The sequence below is a fragment of the Phyllostomus hastatus genome, unplaced genomic scaffold, assembly GCF_019186645.2.
Source record: "Phyllostomus hastatus isolate PE091 unplaced genomic scaffold, TTU_PhHast_1.1 phas_contig_17, whole genome shotgun sequence".
NCBI lineage: Eukaryota > Metazoa > Chordata > Mammalia > Chiroptera > Phyllostomidae > Phyllostomus > Phyllostomus hastatus.
The window spans coordinates 46,656,377-46,663,164 of record NW_025333664.1 but is presented as its reverse complement, the minus strand read 5'-3'; the positions used below and the strand labels follow the sequence as shown (position 1 = coordinate 46,663,164).

General features: G+C 42.8%; 1 non-coding gene across 1 annotated transcript; it reads left to right on the top strand.

Annotated features, from left to right (window-relative positions):
* Positions 1 to 607: 607 nt before the first annotated feature.
* Positions 608 to 712, top strand: LOC123815457. The gene has a single exon (XR_006785113.1). It is a non-coding gene; the product is annotated as a U6 spliceosomal RNA (small nuclear RNA).
* Positions 713 to 6,788: the final 6,076 nt, after the last annotated feature.

The following is a 6,788-nucleotide window of genomic DNA, read 5'->3' as shown; positions in this document are numbered from 1 at the left end:
TTGTTGATGACATGACCATATGTATAGAAAACCCAAAAGATTCCACAGGGGAGGTAAATAACTGTTTGAACTACTGAACAAGTTCCACAAAGGTTACAGGACACAAACTCAACACAATGGTGTTTCTGTACACTACAGTGAATCATCTGAAAAGAACACTAAGAAAATAATTTCATTTATAATAGCATCAAATAATTTCATTTACAGTATTATTAAACTGTAATTTACAATAGCACTTACAATAGCATCAAAAAAATAAAAATGCTTAGGAATAAAGTTAACTGAAGATGTGAAAGTCTCTTAACACTACAAAATGGTGCTGAAAGATATTAAATAAGAGTCCAATAAATACAAAGATACCCCATGTTCATGGACTAGAAGACAATATTGTTAAGATGTCAATGCTATCCAAACCAATCCACTGCAAAATTGATTCAATGCAATCTTATCAAAATCCCAGCAACAATTTTTTTTCCTGGCAGCAACAGAAAAAAAAACACCTTAAAAATCAAATAGAATATCTAGGGACTTCAAGTCACCAAAAGTATCATGAAAAAGAAAAACAAAGTTGGAGGCCTCATACTTCCTGATTTCAGAACATACTATAGTGCTCTCTTCAGCAGCACATAAACTAAAATTGGAGTGATACAGAGAATATTAGCATACTCCCTGCACAAATCATACTACAAAGCTATAGTAATTACCACATTGCAATAGTGATATAAAGACACACAAATAGACCAGTGGAATAGTGTAAGAGCCCAGAGATAAACCCTCACGTATATTGCCAAATGATCTTTGACAAGTGTACTAAGACCATTCATTGGGCAAAAGATAATCTCTTTAATAAGTCATACTGGGAAAACTGGATATCCGCACAGGAAAAAATGAAGTTGGATCTCCATCTTACATCATATACAGATTTTAACTCAAAATGGATTAAACACTTAAATGTAAAACTTAAACACTATAAAACTCCTAGAATAAAGCATGGAAAAGTTTCATGATATTAAATTGACAATGATTTCTTAGATAAGACACCAAAATACAGGCAAAAAAAAAGCAAAAATGTACAAATGGGACTACATCAAAATTTAAAAATCTGTGCATTGAAGGTCATTAAAAGCAGATAAAAAAGGCAACCCACAGAATGGAAGAAAATGTTTGCAAATCACATACCTGACACGGTATTAAAATCTAGAATATATACAGAACTCCTGAAACTTAACAACAACAACAAAAAAGCTGATTCAAAAAAGGCCCTAAACAGACATCTTTCCGAAGAAGATATAATGCAACAAGTATATGAAAAGATGCTCAACATCACTAATCATTAGAGATACACAAAACCACAATGATATATCATCTCACACAAATTAGGATAGCCACTATAAAAAAAAAGAAAATAACAAATGTTGGGAAGGATGTGGAGAAATTGAAAACATTAGGGGACTGTAAAATATTGCAACCACTATGGACAACACTATGGAGGCTGCTCAAAAAAATAAAAACAGAATTACCATATGATCCAATAATCTTATTTCTGGGTATATCACCAAAAGAGCTGAAAGCAGGGTTTTGAGATTATTGCACACTCCTGTTCACTGCAACACTGTTCACAGTAGCCAATAGGTAGAAATAGCCCAAATGTCCATTCATAGATGAGTGGATAAAGAAAGTGTGGTATATTCATACAATAGAATATTATTCAGCCTTAGTAAGGAAGGAAACTCATGTATGCTACAACGTGGATGAACCTTGAAGACACTATACTAAGTGAAATAAGCCAGCACTGCAAGCAAAATATTACACTTACATCAGGTACCTAGAGTAGTCAAACTCATACAAACAGAAAGAAGAATAATGGTTCCAGTGGCTGGGGGAAGGTAGGAGGTGAATTACTGTTTAATGGGTGCAGAGATTCAATTTGGGAATATGAAAAAGTTCTGGAGATGGATGGCAGTGATGAGCACAGCAATGTACTTAATGCCTTTGAATTATATACTTAAACTGGTAAGTTTTATGTTATGTATATTTTATCACAATAAAAAAATCCTTTAATGACCCTGAGGCAATGAGATCTGTGGAGACAGGACTCAAGGCAGTGGTGAGGAAGAAAGCAAAGAGGGCTGAGACTGCTTATTGTATCAAATTCAAAACTGTTTTAAAGTTACTAGTCACACCTTACTCTCTCAACAAAGGTAACAGATTATGTCTTATTGAGATTCTTCCTACCTTAAATATTCTGGGGTTTTTTAGCATCCTTTTCTTTTGTTCCTTTCTCCACACCTCAGTAAAACCTGCTTAAGATTTTTACCACCACTCTGAACCCTGGCAGCTGGAGGTTTCTCCCTTGGGATCCTTGATGCTCTACATACTTCCCCTCCCTGAGTAAGTTGTAGATAGACTGCCTCTCTTCCTTCCAGTTAGACAGTGCCTCTCTGACAGCAAGGAACAAGCCACTCATCCCTAATCTCCGACCTCTGATACAAGACCAGAGCTGAGCTGCTGCTTAGCCCATACTTGCTGGGGAAGAAGGCTAGTTGAAACCTTAGCAACTCACCAATTTGCCAAGGTAGAACAGGCAGTCAGGGGAAGATGGAGGCATAGAAGATGCTCTAGAACCTGGGTAATGACCACCAATAGAAGTAGGCCATTTGGGAAGTGGCTATTTGCCAGGAGCCAGAAGGTTTTCTACTTGCTGAGTTTGAAATGACAGCAGAGCAACAATCAGAAATAGAACTGCTCTGTGAGAGATGACAGGTTTGGGGTTGGAACCAGGGAATTATCTGCATTAAGGTGATAGATAGTAGCTGACATCAGGAATTGTGGAGGGCCAAGAAGGACAATGTGTGCCAAGGGAGTTAGAAGCAGGCCTCAGGTTCAGCACAGCTGCCCTAGGCCACAGATGGCTGCCTGATAGATTGTTGTAAGAAAAGAATGACTTGGCTGCTTGCTATATACTGTACCAAAAAGGAATAGCAAATGTTCTTAAAAAATACAATGTACCTAGCCTTGTGGTTTGTCTTTCTCATGCTCTGCTTCAAAACTTATTCAATATAGACAGCCTGACTTCACCAATAAACAGTTCCCTCCTCTGCATCCCAGAGAAGGGACTCCACCTGACCCCGCTTTGACTCTGTCTCTTTATTTCTCAATACCCTGTCACCTTCCCTCGGGACCTGCTGATCCAGCTGTGCTGGTCTTGGCAAGGAATGAAGAAGTCAGCATCAGAGAGAAGACCCAGGAAATAAGTACACGCTGAGACACAACCTGGGGAATGCCCACTTACTCAACAACTGCCTTCTCATAGGCCTCCTTTTGTTAGGTTACTAAAATCCAAAGTTCCTATTGCTAAGTGATTGTTAAAAAAGTATTCACAGAAAAACTTCTAAAGCAGCTACTTCAAAAGATGAATACATAGTGAGGACACAAAAGCAATACTAACACCTTAAAAATGTGAAAGTGTTTTATAAAATCTTTTGACATAATCAAGTTTTATCATAGTCTATGTTAGTCTAAGAACTATGTTCTACATGATCAGATTAACAAGTGATATACCAAATTTTGAGGCAAAGGTTACTCTTTACTAAATTTGTCGACCCACTGAAAATACCTTTAAATATGCTATATCCTATTACCAGAGACCAACAAAGCTGACACTTATATCACACAACCTACAAAGCCATATACATACAACTACACCAAGGTCCTGGGAATATTTGTAAACAGACTTGCCCAGGATCATACAACTAGCATGTTGTGAGGCACAGACAAAATTTTCTGGCTTCCAATAACTTCCTTTTCCCTATTAATACAAGACTCTTCTTTAGACAACCAAAAAACATACATGAAATTACATACACAATTTAAGTTACACATCACAAGCTCAGGGTGACATAAACAGAGTCTAGGCAGAACATAACACTGTGGAAGCACAAAGCCAGAAACAGCCTGGCCAACAGGTACTTTCAAGCCCTTGAGGCCAAACCTAAAAGCCAATTTCATTCCACTGGGTTAAGGTGTTTGTCCAGAGCTATGACACCTGCAGGAGGGACAAATCACACTTATGTGAACACCACTAACATGGTGGTGTAAATATATCGATTAGGCCTACTCAGAGGTTCACTGAGGAAAATAACTCAACTCTAGTTTTGTTCTTTAAAGGGGAGTCTAGAACAAGGCTGTAAGGAACGTGAAGTGGGCCAGCAGGTGGGGCAAAGTGTAGGATACACAAAAGCAAACAGAAAGCTTTGGCTGGGCAAACTTTGCTCCCACCTGGCTCCTGCCTCCTGGCACCTTCTGTCAAGGGCAGGCAGGGGTCAAAGAGGAGAATCTGGGTGTGGGGCAGTGATGTCAGAGGTAGGTGCCTGGCCCATACTTGGCTAGGGTTCTAGGAGCTTGGGATGGCAAGTCGGCTCTCAGAAATACAAGGTCTATTTGATTTGGATGGTGGCCACCTAATCTGCTGGCTAGTTCCTTCAAGGTTTTCAGTTAAAATACATAAAACAACCATGTGCACCAAAGACTGCCACATATGCTAAAAGCCTACCCAAAACCAAAGCATGTTAACAAACCACTACTTATTCTCCTGGTAGGTTTAAATGGATTTTCTCCCCTTTTCTGCATAAAAACTACACATAAATCAGCCCTATCAATAACATACCTGTTGTTCTCTTTTCATTGGATGCAGTGGGACGGAGGCATTTCAAGACCTCTTTACTGGGTTGTCCACTTCTCTGGTTTTTCAAGTAAGGTTCAAGGAGGGAGATGGACACACACCATATTAGTCAAATGATGTTTATAAGGGCAGAAGTTGGGGGGGGGTCAGACAAAAAGTCACTTTTTAGACTTGGTTGGTAGACTTTCCATGAACCTTGTTCATGCCACAGTAACACCAACAGGAAAAGCTCCCAAACATCATGGCTCTCGCACAGTTGGTCAGAGAGCCCTTTGTGATCACAATCACTATCCATCTACCCTCAAGGAACCTCCTTTCTAGAAATTTCAGATTCCCTCACTGGGGACTATGGGCTAGGACCACCTCCATCCCAGAGGCTCCATACACAATCCTGGAATACAAGTGCCTGGAAGGACACCTGGAACTGCCTACATTACTTCAAGTGACTGATTATTTTGGGTGGATTCCCAGGATGGGGGCTATTGTCCACAATAGCTTACAGAGCTATTAAGTCTTTTCTACAACCCTTAAAACTATTCTACAGCTTTTAGCTGCACTTAAAATAAAAATTGCTCTTCCTTCCATGGTCCCCTGCCCATCTCGCTCTCCTTGTCCACACTTCCCAGGCTGCTTAGTACTTGCCACTGAACAGTCTAGTCAGGTGTCCAGCTCTATTCACCTCGGGGTCTCTTTCTCTCACAGCCTGGAGCACTCGTGGCTCATGGGTCAGCTCAGGCAGAACCACTCTGACCACTCCATGAGTTCTGGTCACGTCTTGGACGTCAACAGTTAATTGTCCTCACACCCTCAAGTACTGTCTGAGTGGCATAATCTCACCTGTTCCCTGGGTTACCCAACTGGGCTGTGAGGCCCAGAAGGGGTCTTCCTGTCCTTTCTACATGTGAAATTTGCCTACCCATTAAACAAATACCTTTACATATGCTGTATCCAATTGCAGAGGCCCACAAGGCTGCTGCACCTGGCAGAGCTGGGACTAGGGACTGCAATTGCTGGCTGAATGAATAAATGCAACAGAACTACCAGAATACTGAATGTGCCCCTCACAGGTCAGGGAAGTTCAGAGTCCAGGGGAAACTAATACAGCTAGGACAGGAAAACTAATACAGGAGGACAGGCCAGTGCGCGAGGGACTCCCGAGGCCACCTCCAAACTCAACCGCTGGGGACCAGAGTCACCAGGAAGGTGTTTCTGCACCCCAGAGGCTCCTGATCCTGCACCACTCCGACCATCCACTACTGCAACCCCTACTCTTGGGCGCAGCGCACCAGCGCGCGGGGAGGCTCACGTTTGGTCAGTTATCCTATACCCGCAGACCCTACCATCCCCTCACCAGCCCTAGGTCCGCCCCTCTGTTGCTCCTGGGCGTTGGGGTTGGGGGTGGGGGGGCCACTGAGGGTGCCTGCCTGCTCCCCCACCCCAGCCACGTCACCTAGACCACCACTCATAAGCGACAGGGTAACCGCGGGTCCCTGGATACTAGGCCCGCCCACTTTCACTCGAAGTTCCTTCCGAGCTGGGAGACTCGTCCGGAGATCTGAGCGCAGGCTCGGCATTAGAGGCGGGGTGTCGTGGAACAGGTACACCGGCGCAGTGTAGAGATTGGGGGTGGGGGCATCCCGGGCCTCGCTGTGCCAGTGCTGTGGTTCTTAACATTTGGTTTATCTGGTCGTTCCTTCCAGCGCTGAGCCTGGGTAGGGTAGCCACAGACCTGGAGTCTCAGCGCCTTAGGCCAGCCGGAAACCTAGTTCGGCGCTCTCGGCCAGATTCAGCTTCTGACCCAGTTTATAGGGGTTCCTCACCCCGCCGAGGAGCAGGCCTTCGTCGTGTCTGGCCGAGACTACAACCTCACAACCTTGTCCAGCCTGCAAATTTTTAAAATTTTCCTTGGGTTCGCATATAAAGTTAGTTTTATTATTTTCAAAAGGCAATACACGATAGAAAGTGCAACCACAACAAAATAGGCGGCGCAATGAAATCTTTCCTATTCTCGATTCCCATTCTCTTGTATCTTCCTAGAAATGGCCAAGCTTGCCAGCTCCTGACTTGGGTTAGTTGTGGGTGCTGGCCCCGTGGATACCCTCTTCCT